The sequence below is a fragment of the Ostrea edulis genome, chromosome 3 (genome assembly GCF_947568905.1).
Source record: "Ostrea edulis chromosome 3, xbOstEdul1.1, whole genome shotgun sequence".
NCBI lineage: Eukaryota > Metazoa > Mollusca > Bivalvia > Ostreida > Ostreidae > Ostrea > Ostrea edulis.
This window is the reverse complement of record NC_079166.1, coordinates 21,242,158-21,257,928: the sequence shown is the minus strand read 5'-3', so window position 1 is coordinate 21,257,928 and position 15,771 is coordinate 21,242,158. Positions and strand designations below refer to the sequence as shown.

Genomic DNA, 15,771 nt, shown 5'->3' with positions numbered 1-15,771 from the left:
GCGTTTATCATTAAATGCATGGAGTAAGGCTACTAGCACGAACGAAAATGTATGGAGTGGTGTAAATCACTTGCTATCTGACATGTTTCATATCGATTATTAGGCCGGTTTTTTTGTTTGTTTTTTTTTACTGCGGATAACTCCGTTTACCCGTTCAGGATATAGGGTTCACGGCGTGTGTGACCGGTCGACATGGGATGCTTACTCTTCCTAGGCACCTGATCCCACCTCTGGTGTGTCCAGGGGTCCGTGCTTGCCTAACTATCTATTTTGTATTGTTTATAGCAGTTATGAGATCGATCACTGTTCGTTATCTTCACCCTCCATGTAGATTATAAAACATCTAACGAACTTTTAGTAAATTTGAAATCCCAAAATTTTCTTAAATCAACATTAAAACGCATGATTTTTGAACACTTTACACACCATTCTTCAAAATGAATCATAAGACTACACCTCTTACACCATAGGTAGTTGTTTCTTCAATGAAAATGGAAAACGGAAACATCCATAACTACGATTTATTCAAAAGTTTCTATGTAAGAAGAAAAACTTCTTCCTTTGGCCTTCAATTCGACATTTAGATATATTGACGACGTTTTTGTCTATTAACAATAATAACTTTCATGCATATGTTGATTCAATATACGTCTGTGAGCTCGAAATAAAAGACACCACAGAGTCGTCCACTTCTGCTTCATATTTAGATATTTTATTCCAAGTAGACATTAACGGCAAACTGACAACTCAACTGTATGACAAACGGGGTGATTTCAGCTGTTCCATCGTCAACTTCCAATGTTTATGTAGCAATATTCCATTATCACCTGTATATGGTGTTTATATATATCAAACGATTCGATACTCAAGAGCTTGTTCTGCGTATGATCAGTTTCAAATCGAGGCAAGCTACTGACAAACAAGTTGATGACACGGTGGTTTCAACAGTCTCGATTTAAGTCAGAATTTCGCAAATTATATGGTCCTTATAACGATCTAGTTCGTCAATACAACATATCATTGGGTCAAATGATGTCTTATGTGTTTCATACCGATTGTTAAACCGTTCTTGCATTGGCACATTGATTTTGACTACTTATAACACCGTTTACCTGATCAGGATATGGGGCTCACAGTGGAAACTGTTGAAACCCTTGTACCATCAACTTGTTTTGAATTCATTTTTTTCAACACTTTCACCAAAGCATGGCAAATTCATATTAGTCTAAGAGTTGTCCATAATTAAAGAAGATCTAACAATTTCACATTTTGATTGTTTTGCATTCACCTATCGAGGAAAACAATGAATTGATAAAATTAAAAAAAATAATCCCCGCTACACGAACTTCTTTTCATCAAAAGGAATATTTTTATATTCATTTATTTATTGATTCATTTATTGATTTTAAAATAAAAAAATCCATCTTCACATATTTTCTTCTTCAGAAAGTTGATTTCCGTTCATAATCTTGGTGAAACTAAATTTAGCTATTACCCAAAAGTATAATTATGCTATGTCGAGCCTTGATAAAATGGTACTTTTTCTGTAAAACTTAGTTGAACAGAATTCTCCACCCTAGTATAACTTTAAAATATTGTGTCTTTCATCTCGACTAAGCGCCATGTTGATATACAGTGACGGACTGACGTCTGATCCAATTGCCTATGAGGGAGTGAATGGTTAGAGGTAACAAACATTTTGAGGAAATGAATGGTTTATATGAGAATGGAAATTTTTGTATATAAAAACCCACTTTGGGTTGAAATGGAACACAGAAGGGTTTGATATGGAATCAGATCGGTTTTTTATCAGTTACGGAATGGCTCAGATGTTGTAGCAGTATACTTTAGATTCTATACGTATCTTACCGACGTGAAGTGCCACACGGAAGTCCGAAAAACGGTATCTGTTCATATCGTCTCCATGAACCATTTACAGTGTCAATATGAACTCAAACTGCGTTGCAATATTGTTGTACAACATACCAGCTTTCAGCATTCCGATAGCACACACACACGATCATTTCTGGTGTGTCCAGGGGTCCGTGTTTGCCCAACTATCTATTTTATATTGTTTATAGGAGTTATGAAATTGATCACTGTTCATTATCTTCAACTTGCATTCACCTTTCATTCATCTAAAGCTATGATCATAATTAACAAAATACATACCAACCAGACGAATCAATTGAGAGATATAAACACAAGATACATGTAATGTTGGTATATTGTTACACAAATGTGGGAAATGACAACCGAGAAGCTGAATTATCTGAATGTTAAATACCCAAACCATGATTTACAAAACTATCTTAGGAACGTCCCAACTTCCTCTAATTGTAATAGTTTACTGGCTTTAAGCTTCATAGATAGAAAAGTGCGTTTTCAAAAATCCTCAATATTATTGAGATGTTTCCAATTTTGAAATTACACCTGTATAAACATAGAAACGCGGAATCAAAGACCAGTGATCAATCTCATAACTCCTATAACCAATACAGAGTTGGACAAACACGGACTCCTGGATATACCAGAGGTGAGATCAAGTGCCTAAGCGGAGTAAGCATCCTAGATACGCATGGTAAAGATGAAATGTTTCCCCAACATTCGCAGCTCTGTTAAGGATATCCAAGAAAAATTACAGTATTGTTATAAATGTACCTTTGTGCACTTTGCACCATATGACGTCACCATGAAAAAGTACGTCACAGTGTATATGATTTGATCGTTGCATCACGGGGAAGGTGTCATAATATTTTGTCATTATTCATTTCTGTTATCAAGTGATACGTTGTATAGGTGAAAACATATCTTGTCAAATGATTACATATGTTATTCCTTTCTGATATCAAATAGTTTTCCATTCTTTGATATATAGTATGCACACAGGTGCGTTTAAGAAATTCCCTTATGTACATAAATAATCTCATACTGCAGAGTTCAACTATTTAAAAAAATAAATGATATTTTCTGATATATAATCTAGATGTATTTATGCATTTGAAAAGTGTGGGGACCAATGTCTGTCTTGTATATTAGCGGTATGATACATAAGAATGTGGACAAAACAGGTAATTCGCTGATGACCGTTGATATCTTGTTAAATTATAGCATGTTTAGTTTGAGTATGCATTTGTTCCCAACACTTTTCATGTTAAAGATTTTTTTTTCTGGGTATATAAATGACAAAATACTTTTTTCAGAGAGCTTCAGTTCTGCAGCTAGGATAACTTAAGAAAGTTAGATAGCTTATTTCCAACTGAGTCCTTTGATGCATGAATTTTTGCGCTAGGTGGTCATTTGTTTAAAACACATTTGAAAATGGTTCTTTACTCATCTGTCTTTCCACAATTTTTTTTTTTTCATTTTAAAGTATTCTTGCAATAAATACCGACAGTTTACGTTTCTCTTTGTCTGTCATTATATATGTATCTCTCTCTCATTCTCTCTCTCTCTCTCTCTCTCTCTCTCTCTCTCTCTCTCTTTATCTATCTATTTATCTATCTATCAGGTACCATAAGCTACATATCAATGCTTAGATTTTAGAATTCATTCCAATCTTTATTCTTTCTAATCTCCGTTTACTTGATCAGGATATGGGGCTCACAGCGGGTGTGACCGGTCAACAGGGATGCTTACTCCTCCTGGGCGCCTGATCCCACCTCTGGTGTGTCCAAGGGTCCTTGTTTGTCCAACTATCTATTTTGTATTGCTCATAGGAGTTATGATATTGATCCCTGTTCGTTATCTTCACCTTGCTTGTAACGCTCAATTTAAACATTTTCTGTTTTAACATTTTCATCTTATTATGGCAATTCAGTTTGTTAAAGCTACCATAATTTTTGGGTTCATTTTGTTTTGAGAACACGATATTATGTTCCATTAACCAATTGCATTCGTACATCATTTCATATTGAGTATAAAAATACACGTAAAAAACCCTTAAATCTTGTTTTCCTAACATATCCAAACTTTCATATAAATTTAGGAAATATTCATTTCTCTGGTTTCCGACTGTAGGGACGTTATCTTCACCTTGCATGTATCTATTTTCAATAATTCTTGTTTAGAGTCATTATAGAGATGTTTCCTGAACATAATCAGATATAAAAACAAATCAAATTTAAACAGGTGGAAGCTCAAGTGTGCTTTATGAATTTTGTGCTTGTCGTTTAGATGATTTTAATTGAATTGCATCGTTTACATTTACGTTTAATATCACGTCACATTTTCTGAATTGTAGATCGTATTATTAGTTACATCTTGATACGTACGCTTAACAAACGAGTACTGGTATGCGAAATAGCTTGATATTTATCAGTTCAACTGTAATTGTTAATTCAACCACGCACCATTCTGTTTAATGTTTTCCATTTTTGAAACATAGCACAAATGCATTTTATGTCGTGAATGAAATGTGAAGATAACGAACAGTGATCAATCTAATAACAATACATGCAAAATATCACATTCTAATGTTGATCTCTGACCAGGTATTGGCCTCGAGAACACTCGAGGGGCAATCCCAGGTTAGATATTAACATTAAAGTGTGATATTGTTTATATCATATACCAAAAAAACCACCACAAGTTGATAAACATTTAAAAAAGAAATTGGAATGGGGGCGACTCAAACATGCATATACTTTACAATTGGCAACGATATTTGACTACTTCATTCCTTCAGTGGATTTACATTAATGGCTATATTTCCAGTACTGTGGATATTATGAAACATGCTAAAGTCTGAGTTTTGTAGATTTAGTCCATTGCTTGTAACGATAATTGTATGATTAATTATTGATATTCCCTCCTGTGGTCCAGAATATGTGGACGTTTCAGTTGACTGAATTGCTTGACTGCGAAACTGAGAAACTCGTCACATTGATCGTTGTGTTGTTCATGTGAATGTACATATTATTAAGCAGCACCTGGGGTTTGCTAATTGATACTAAAATTGGAAATAAGTGAATTGTTTCTATTTATTTTTTCGGATTTACTAAATTCGCCCGTTTTCATGATTTCATATAATCTATATGAGTTGTGGAGCTTTGTTTACGTGGCGTCATCGTATGAACTGGAATGTTTACAAATATGATGCTGCTGCTTATTTTTTTTTTTTCATTGGGTATGTCACTTTATACTGAAGTAAGTTTTTTTTAACGTTTCCCAATTGTTTAGCATCTATAAGTTGTTGAAATACTTCGGAAGATACTGGTTCTGCTTTACTCATTATATTGCCAAGTCATCGGGATTTCAGAAATCGTTTTAAAGCGGTCTACATCAACATTGCCGTAATTCACATTTTAATCTCCATTAGGACCGGGAATTTCTGAAAATGCTTCAGTATTACCCTCCATAATTTCCCTACTGTTACTATCGCCAAGAACGTTGATAATTTTTAAAAATTTGAAGTTAAAACGTTTTATTGTTCTAAATAAGCAATTGCTATTTGGGTTAACCCTCCCCCCTCCTCTGCTTATATACTCGCTTCAATTTTGTGCTGTTTTGAGAACGTTTTTATTTAATTTATCTGCTTAAATTGAATGTTGTCGTGGAAGAAAGAATTATATTTGAAAAAAAGATTGTGTGTAAAATCATTTTCTCATTTAGGTTTGTTAAATTTCAAAAGATTAAAGAAGAAATAGTCATTCGAATTATTAGGGCGGGACAGCCCTTGACAACGGGCCGAGATAGAGATATATCGACCCTTAGGGCGAGACATTCCTACTTCATAATGTTGAGTTGTTAGTTTGCCGTTATAATGTATGCAAGGTGAAGATAACGAACAGTGATCAATCTCATAACTCCTACAAGCAATACAAAATAGATAGGTTGGGCAAACACGGACCCCTGGACACACCAGAGGTGGGATCAGGTACCTAGGGGGAGTAAGCATCCCCTGTTGACCGGTCACACCCGCCGTGAGCCCTATATCCTGATGTATATTTCGAATAAAATATCTAAGTATGAAGCAGAAATGGACGACTCTGTGATGTCTTTTATTTCGAGCTAACAGGGATATATATTTAAAGTAATTTCTGCAACTTTCTTATGACTGTTTCCCTTCCAATTTAGACACCTGTGTGTCTTTTTGAGTCTTTTTTATTCTTTACTTTCGGTATACATCTGTGAAAAACAATGCAGAGTCCTATGTAGAAGACAAATCTAAGCCCTATTAGGGCATATTCCAAAGTTTCTGTGCATCCCTTTACATTGGAAGCTTCCCCGGATATACATATACATATAATAGGAATCTATGACATGATTTTACTAGACATTATGGCATCAATATTCCTTCCGGACTTTTATCAAAAGACTTGAGGTTCAAATGAAGAATTTCGCTAGTCCTTTAAGTTAATGCTACAGGAATTTCAACAGCATTGTTTAGACTCAACATTTTGTAATTTCTATGATCGTTATTACAAATTTCATAATTACTATTCTTTTAATATCCAATGAATATTACATATTGAATTCGATTAACTATTTGTTGAGTAGTTTTTTAAAATAAAACTGGAAACACCGACAAAAAGACTACATAATCTTACCAAACCATTATCAGAAAAATGATTTTAATTTTTCTTGAGCTTTTGATGTGTGTGATCTATATCGTAGCAGGCTACTTTTATAAACATGGTAACATCACTAACAATGTATACATGATACATAATATAAGTACTGAAAGATTGCAATTCAATATATTTTCTACAAATCTGAGATGTGTGTTTAAGATTGACACATTTAATTATTTTTGTCAAAAAACAAGCATATTATGGAAAAGTTATCTAATTATCTAAAACAAAAAATTGCAAGGAAACTCCATATGTGCATGAAATCATTTACAATGACTAATGCCAATGCATACATAAAGCATAGTCTAATGATGAAATAATAAAATTTCAATGTTAACAAAGTTTTTCTTTTCCTGAAAAATACTAATGTATTTTCTCTTTTTATTTTGTAAACTCTTATAATTGTCAAAATGAAAAAAAAAACGGTTTCATACACTAAAAGCAAGGGTAAAGTGTTATATTTCATGTGCATATTTAATGTAATTTTAAAATTTTCTTTACATATAGTGCTATTTATATTTTAACAAGTCTTTTCTACCTGATGAAAGGCGAAGATAACGAACAGTGATCAAACTCATAACTCCTTTAAGCAATTCAAACCAGGAAGTTGGGCAAACACGGACCCCTGTATATGCCAAAGGTGGGATCAGGTGCGTAGGAGGAGTAGGAGGAGTAAGCATCCCTGTCAACCCGCCACATCCGCCTTGAGCCCACTATTTTGATCATGTAAACGATGTTATCCGTAGTCAAAATCAGTGTGCCAAGAAGGGCCACACAATTGACATGATGTTACTATTATCTCATATGTCAAATAACACTTAAGTTAAATAAAAGAAAGGCATCAAATGAATTAACAGTTTCATTCACTTCTGAGAAACCTAAAACAAAAATCATTAGAAATTGGTTTCTAAAAAATGAAGAAATCACTAAGGGAAATAAATGATAAGTTTCTAATCATTTGTGTTACCGCAACAAAAATAAGAAAATATGTAAATAAAGAATATATATCGGTCCTATAAATCATATCAAGAATGAGAATCAGTTTATTGAGAAAACAGATGTTTGTTACGTCAAAAGCCCAGTCCTTAATTCATCGTGGTGATCAGTGGTTAGAAATATTAAGAAGTCGTACGTTTTGATGCTGTTCAGTTTGGATTGATTAATTGTATATTGTTTAACGTCCCTCTCGAGAATATTTCACTCATCTTGAGACGTCACCAATGTTGGTGAAGGGCTGCAAAATTTACGCCTATGCTCGGACCTTATGACCTTTGAGCAGGGAGGGATCTTTATCGTGCCACCCCTGCTGTGACACGGACCTCCGTTTTTGTGGTCTCATCCGAAGGACAACCCCATTTAGTCGCCTCTTACGACAAACAAGGGGTACTAAGGATTTCCTCTAACCCAGATCCCCACGGGTTGTTCCGTTTGGAAAAGCTTGGTCATTTCCAATTGCCTTAAACGTTTATGGAGCATTTGACTTCCACCATTCCTCGTATATGTTACAGTGCAATACGAGAGAAGTGTTTATAACGAGAGCATTATGTGAACACTTGGGTTTGCCTGTTTGAGAGCAACATATTCAGGGTGTCATATCGTTTGACCTCATGACGTTTCTTCCCCATAAATTTACATATTATAGTTGTTTAAATTATGTAGTTTGCAAAGCAAAAAAAGAACTATGGTAACAGGAAAATTTAAAAACATGATATCATGAATTTTGGTAATGTTAGATCAACATTATGAAAGAAGGAAATAAATAAATCATTTACAAAAATCTACGTTTGGGTGAATATTAATGAGGTTTCAAAAAATACATTTTCGGTGAAATGGAATAACTTTGAAGATATTAATATATTTTCAACCATGTATATTTCCTGTATGAAATGTAATTTCCTCCTTTTTTGAGTTTGAAGGAAAACATAAATTAGTGTTCTCTGGTTCTGATATATTTCAACATTACAATTTTGTTTGACTTGGAGATTTGGAGAAATGAATTTGTTACGATATTCTTTACATACTAATTCTAACTATGGGTAGATTAGAAATTTCATAATTCCTACAAATAATTTAGAATTAAGAGATGGGTAAACACAGACCCCCAGACCCTGAGCTGTGATCAGGTTTCTATGAGTATGTATCAGCTGACTAGATTGTTATAACGACTATAAATTTTGTGAAAGGCTGACTTTAAGGGAAACCTTAGGTACTCCCGTAGCATTGATTTGTATGTCAGTACACACACACACACTCTCTCTCTCTCTCTCTCTCTCTCTCTCTCTCTCTCTCTCTCTCACACACACACACACACACACACACACACACACACACACACACACAAGATATGAAAAGGAGTATTGATCTCGAATATCAGTCAAAATTTAAGGTAAACACATTGAACTTACTTTACAAAATAAAAATGATAATGGGAGTAAGTTACCCGAGTAAACATTTCATATCTTTAGAAAAATATACATTTTGAATGATATGTGAAGATAACGAACAGTGATCAATCAATAATACAAAAGATAATGTACAACTACACTTTCAATGATGATAAAACACATGATCAAATATAGAAGACACATATCGTAAGATGCATATGATGTAAACCAGATATATCTCATCGATACTCTTTACTGCTCTGATTAAACCACATAAAACGTGGCACGTTTATGTTTAAAATATAAAAAAAAAAACACTGTTGGATAATAATCACGAGTGAAAAAATCAAATCAAAGGAAAATGCAATAAACAAATCAGACTGTACGCAGCAAACATAATCTAGGCGTGTGTTATAACGCACGGTTCGTCAAATATCAAAATCGTAATTACAATAAATCAAAACGTTCAAACGGCAGGGCAAGATTGTTGTTAAAATATTTAAGATGCATTTCTTGCTGAAAATAAAAGATTCGGAGGACTACTTTTCATTATCTTTCAGTTATTGACTGTCAATATTGTCAATTAGATAGCTTTTAAATCTTAGAATAATGTTGTACATTTAATTTGTTTTTATTTAGGTACAGTCATGATCTATATGCAAGGTGAAGATTACGAACAGTGATCAATCTCATAACTCCTACAAGCAATACAAAATAGATAGTTGAGTAAACACGGACCCCTGGACACACCAGAGGTGGGATCAGGTGCCTAGGAGGAGTAAGCATCCCCTGTTGACCGGTCACACCCGCCGTGAACCCCATATCCTGATCAGGTAAACGGAGTTATCCGCAGTCAAAATCAGTGTGCCAAGAACACGTCAGACAGCATTTGACGCAATGCGAGGTTGTATTGACGAACTAGATCGTTATAACGACCATAGAATTTCCGAAATGCTGACTTCAATCGAGACTGTTGAAATCCCTGTACCATCAACTTGTTTGTCAGTAGCTTACCTCGATTTAAAAACTGACTATACCCAGAACAAGCTCTTGCATATCGAATCAGTTGAGATATATAAACACCATATGCAGGTGATAATGGACTATTGCTACATAAATGTGGAAAGTTGACGATGGAGAAGCTGAACAATCATGCCATGACGTCATATTGAATCCATTACCATGATACAAGGTCATGTTAATGACGAATTTAAGCATTTCCCTCTCTTTGTTTAGGGCATATCTAAAAAAAACTGCAAATGTACGTAAATGGGGTATAATTTATATCATCATACCTATATTTACCTTGCACCGAATAGTATTTACATTTTCGAAATTTATTTCATTAAAAGATAGACAAACAGTTGGAAAATAAACATGCATACTCCTGAAAGTATTTACCATCTTTTTTCGAAAGACATCAATACTGTGAACACACAATGAAGTACAAGCTGTTTTGAAAGCATTTGAAATATATGTATTTCTCTCTACGCGATGTAAATCACATAACTCTGAAACATATCGAAAAAGCTTTGCATATTGATCAACATATGTTTAATCTACTACATTTATCATTTTGTTTCGTCATTCAATTATTTCATTTAGCACTGGTTCATATAGTCTGTATTCCCTGTCCTTACATAAATTGTTATATATGCAGCCATAAACAAGACTGTTAGAATCAGAAGAAATACAATTCCGAAAATCAGATAATTGTTTTTTCCTTCTGCTGTCTGGAAGATGTTATTGCTCTCTGGACATGGTGCCAGGGATATATCAGTTTAATCTGTAGGAGAAATTCAAATATTAAGTTAAAGAAATGCTAAAGACATACTTTTTATGATATTATCCAAATTACAAGTGCTTACAACCACTTGTATTTTAGAGAGTTTCGTTTCATCATTATTTTTAAGATATCAGCAACATATTTTTAAGGAACCATTACTTGGAGCTCTTGTGGTTAAATGCCACAGACGTTTTTGATCCAGGATTCTAAATAAAGGTGACGAAAATTAGAGAACGTACTTAAATTATTGTATAAAAAGGTAAAGATCACGAACAGTGATCAATCTTGCAAATCCTATAAGGTATACAAAATTAAGACTAGGGCAAACACGGGCCCGTTTGTATACCGCACGTGGGATCAGGTGCATAGAATGCACAATTATTCATGTTGACCGGTCACACCTATCGTGAGCCCTTTCTCTTGATCAGATTAAGGGAGTGATCGGTAGTCAAAATTAGTGTGTAGAGAACTGCCTCACAATTGGTATGAAATATATAAGACAGCTTTTGATCCAATGACAGGTTGTATTGAAAGACTCGATCGTTATAACGACAATAGTATGTGCAAAAGGATGACTTTAATTAAGACTTTTGCAACCCCTCTAACATCAACTTGTTTATCAGTACCTTGTCTCAAATTAAAAAGTGATTATGCACAGAAAAAAAGCTTCTTGCGCGACGAATTAGAGAGACATACCTATGTAAACAACATATGCAGGCGATAATGCTGTGTGCAAAAATATTTAAAAATCGTTAACGGATGGAAAAATCGCAGATATGCAGAAATTAATTGGTGATTGTAGAGTTCAAAATAAGTTTATCATATTTTACATTGATTTGATACTTAGGTATCTGAAAATTCAAATGGTTGTTGTATATTGTTTAACGTCGTCTCTCGAGAATGTATCACTCATATGAAGAGGTCACCATCTCCGGAGAAGGTCTGCAAAATTATTGCCTATGCTACACGCTTACGGTCTTTGAGCAGGGAGAGCTCTTCATCATGCAACACACGCGACCTCGGCTTTTGCGGTCTTATCCGAAGGACCACCCCATTTATTCGCCTATTATGACAGGAAAGGTATACAGAGGACCTTTAACCCAGATTTTCACAGAATAGCTCCTTGTAACAATAATTAGAGGAAATGAAATAAAACATTCCTAATGAAAAAGAGAAGTATGACTGACGAACAACTACATGTACATGCATAAAAACAAATGAAAATGTGGATGTTTATTTTTTCAATTGACTGACTTCCGCACTGCCCAAAGATGCAAATAATGTTTTACCCTCTTTAGATTGAAAAGGTCTTGAAGAGAGATTCGGTGTAGATTCTAATGAGGACGTTGGATTGCTAACAGGTGATCCCGCTAATAGAAAAAATACAGCAATGATATATAATGCCCAATAATAAAGCGTATTCAAACGAAAGATGATGATACCGAACAGTGATCAATATCATAAGTCCTATATTACTCCGTTTTCCTCATCAAAACATAGAGCTATCGACCAGTGTGACCGGTCGACAACCGACCCCATCTCTGGTATGTCCAAGGGCTTTGTTTGCCCAACTCTTTATTTCGTATTTCATATAAAACTTCTGCTATTGATCACTGTTCGTTATAATCACCTTTCATTAGGAATTGAAACATGAACATGAAACAATTTTAACATTAGTCAATATTATCAATTAACAGGAAAATATATAGAAATGCATAATGCAATTGAAGAACAGTTAATGTGTGATATTTCATATTCTTTATAGCGAAAAAAAAGATACCTTCACATCCGGTTGAATGATTGCAGTTGTGTTTTTCACAATTACAAGACTGCTCACATCGATACCCATAGGACGGATATCTACAAGGCATCTCGCAAAACGATCCAGAATATCCAGAGGTACATTCTAAATAAATAAGATGAATAACTGAATTATAGCAATACATTTTGTTTGCAATGTTTTCATGGTAAGTTAAAGATCTATTGCATACAGTTGTACCTTCACGCTCTTATTTACAGCCGTATATGTGATTACACTCTTGTAAAGAACAGCTACACTCGTTAATACATTTATCTCCAAAATATGGAAAAGGACATGCCTTCGTGCAATTTTCTCCAACATATCCACGGGTACAGGCTACAATAGAAATATAATTCTGATCTTTCTGTCCTCGAGAATGCTGGAAGCATGTATGTTTGCCAAATTCTGTTTTGTATTCTTTGTAGGAGTTCTGAAATTGATAACTAATTTTTTCTTTACCCTTTCATTCGTTTGTCTCTAAAATATTTCGCGGAAATAGATTCATAGATTCAGGGAGAGGAGAAAATAATTAGGATGAATTGAAAGTTAAAAAATGTATAGCATATACATGCATTAGTTTAGATAACTCACGGATGCATTTATTCAGCTCTTCTTCCCACACGAAACCAAAGCAACAACCACTGAAAATAGAAAATATACAGAAAAGATCAAACCAAATACAACAGGAATGTATTAGACAGTTCTCAGACTTTTAACAAAGTTTAATGTGCTATTCACTTACTGCACACAATCATTTTGATCCCAAGTAAAATTAATCAATCCCAGTAAGAACACTGTCTTGCATCCTACCATATCAAAATTGGATGATATTCAATCTGTGATAGGAAGTTATGTGATAGTTTGCTATTCAGACTAAAATAAATGTTATGAATGCATGCTCAAGACGGCATTATCTATATATGCATCAATGAGGAAATAATCGTGTACATCCTTTTAATTTGAAATAAATATAGGACCTCTCAGAATTTCTGGTTTGATCTGATATATATATATATATATATATCCAAACACAAACCATGGGGATCTCTTTATGACATTTTAACACCTCCTTCATATCCATTTACACTTTTCTACTCCGCCTTCAAAACCATGCAAGGTGAAGATAACGAACAGTGATCAATCTCATAACTCCTACAAGCAATACAAAATAGATAGTTGGGCAAACACGGACCCCTGGACACACCAGAGGTGGGATCAGGTGCCTAGGAAGGGTAAGCATCCCCTGTTACCAGATAACATTTTATAACCTCGTCACTACTATGCATAATGACGTACCTTATAAAAACATAAAGAAATCATGTTTGAGCAGATCTTTATTTCAATTGTTTAGTGAAGTTAAAAAAATTCTAGCATTATGTTTTATAACATGAACAGTTTACTCTTTAATTCTACAATTTCATTACTGTTTTTAGTATCAAACCAGTCATGTGATTTGGAGACGTCGATCACACGCGGTCTTCGTTTTGGATGATGAATTTCAGTCATTTTGGTTGTTTATGATTTTGGTCCACCAAAATTGTCACAATTCGCAAAGATTTGGACTGAAACTGAGTAACTGATCCGCATTGTTGTGAAACTGCTGAATTTGAAAGAATTGACGAAATATATGTTGGTTGGTTGGTTGTCTATTGTTTAACGTCCCCTCGAGAATTTATCTTTCAAATGGAGACTGCACCATTACCGGTAAAGGACTGCAAAATTTGGACTCATGCTCGGCACGTACGACCTTTGAATAGGATACATCGTTATCTTACAACACCTGATATGACACGGGACCTCGATTTTTGTGGTGCTATCTGAAGGATCTTCATGATTCTGTGCTAAATTTCATTTACTGTGTAATCATCATTGTTCATTGGAGATTGATGTTCGTGGATTTCATGGGTCACTCATACCTACGAATGTACGTGTCTTCGAACATTATTTAAACCAAGCAGAAGTATCTTACCTAGTGAATTCACATCGCTTACCCACGAAATCACATCCCCACGAACCAGCAAAATTTTGCTTACCCATGAATATTTTTCCCCACGAATTAAAATGATTCCACGGTAAACTGCTGCAGCTGTTGATTGACTTGGTTTTTATTTTTTATTTTTTTGGAAAGTTATCTGCATTATTTAGTTGGCAGTTATGCTATTATAACTTATTTTCTAAACTAAATATTTACAAAGATTGTTAATTGTTTGTCTTCAAGATCCCCCGCTGCAGCCATTCGTGCTACATTCTAATTATCTAATCAATCTTTACAAAAGTAGTGTTGGCATTTCGGCTCTCTAGCAAGTTTGAAAACAAATTATGAAAAATTTATGCGCATTTTTGACGTCACGGGAATCGTCGGAACATATACTTTAATGCTTTAAATATACAGAGAAGCAACTATTAGATGAAAATGATAAAGTGAATACAACTGAAAGGGGTGTTTTGACACAATGTATATTGAATAAAAGTTCCTTATTTACGATCTCCTCTGCCTGGACAATATAGTGATGACAAAGAAGTAATAATCATTGTTCTCAAACATCCCGTGGGGATCAGCGTTAGAATAGGTCCTCAGTACCTCCTGCTTGTTGTAAGAGGCGACTAAATGGGATGGTCTTTCAGATTAGATCCCCAAAACCTAGGTCTTATGTTTTTAATGCTAGTAGTGTGCTCTCAAATTAAACCATAATCACTCAATTTAGGTGATATAGTTGAAAACAATTTGAAATATAAATGTAAACCTCCTAAGTTTGAGAAATAAGGATGATGACAAGAGGCAGTTATGATTCATGCGTAAAAATCCACACTTTTGGAACTTTTTTTGATAATTCGTCTGAGATTCAGCTCCGATGGATATTTGGACTGACGTCTTTATTGAATCTTAGATCAGATTTAAAGGCAAACTAAATCATGTTCTTATTGAACATAATAGCCGTGTTTCGAGTTCCTCCGGAACACGGTTTTTATTCTGTGTTTAGTCACGCCGCTCCAAAAATGTTCAGCAGGGTTACTTCCGGTTTCTCGTTGTTTACCAACACTTCGCGTGTTTCATACCGATTGTTAAGCCGTTCTTGGCACACTGATTTGACTGCGGATAACTCCGTTTACCTGATCAGGATATGGGGCTGACGGTGGGTGTGATCGGTCAACAGGGGATGTTTACTCCTCCTAGGCACCTGATCCCACCTCTGGTGTGTCCAGGGGTCCGTGTTTGCCCAACTA

The 15,771-nt window shown here is 34.6% G+C and overlaps 1 long non-coding RNA gene across 1 annotated transcript; it reads right to left on the bottom strand.

Annotated features, from left to right (window-relative positions):
- Positions 1-12,744: 12,744 nt before the first annotated feature.
- LOC130052556 (uncharacterized) lies at positions 12,745-13,485 on the bottom strand. Its single transcript, XR_008800891.1, has 3 exons — positions 13,289-13,485; positions 13,138-13,187; positions 12,745-12,882 (listed from the first exon to the last, which is right to left on the bottom strand). It is a non-coding gene; the product is annotated as an uncharacterized LOC130052556 (long non-coding RNA).
- Between the last annotated feature and the right edge of the window lie 2,286 nt (positions 13,486-15,771).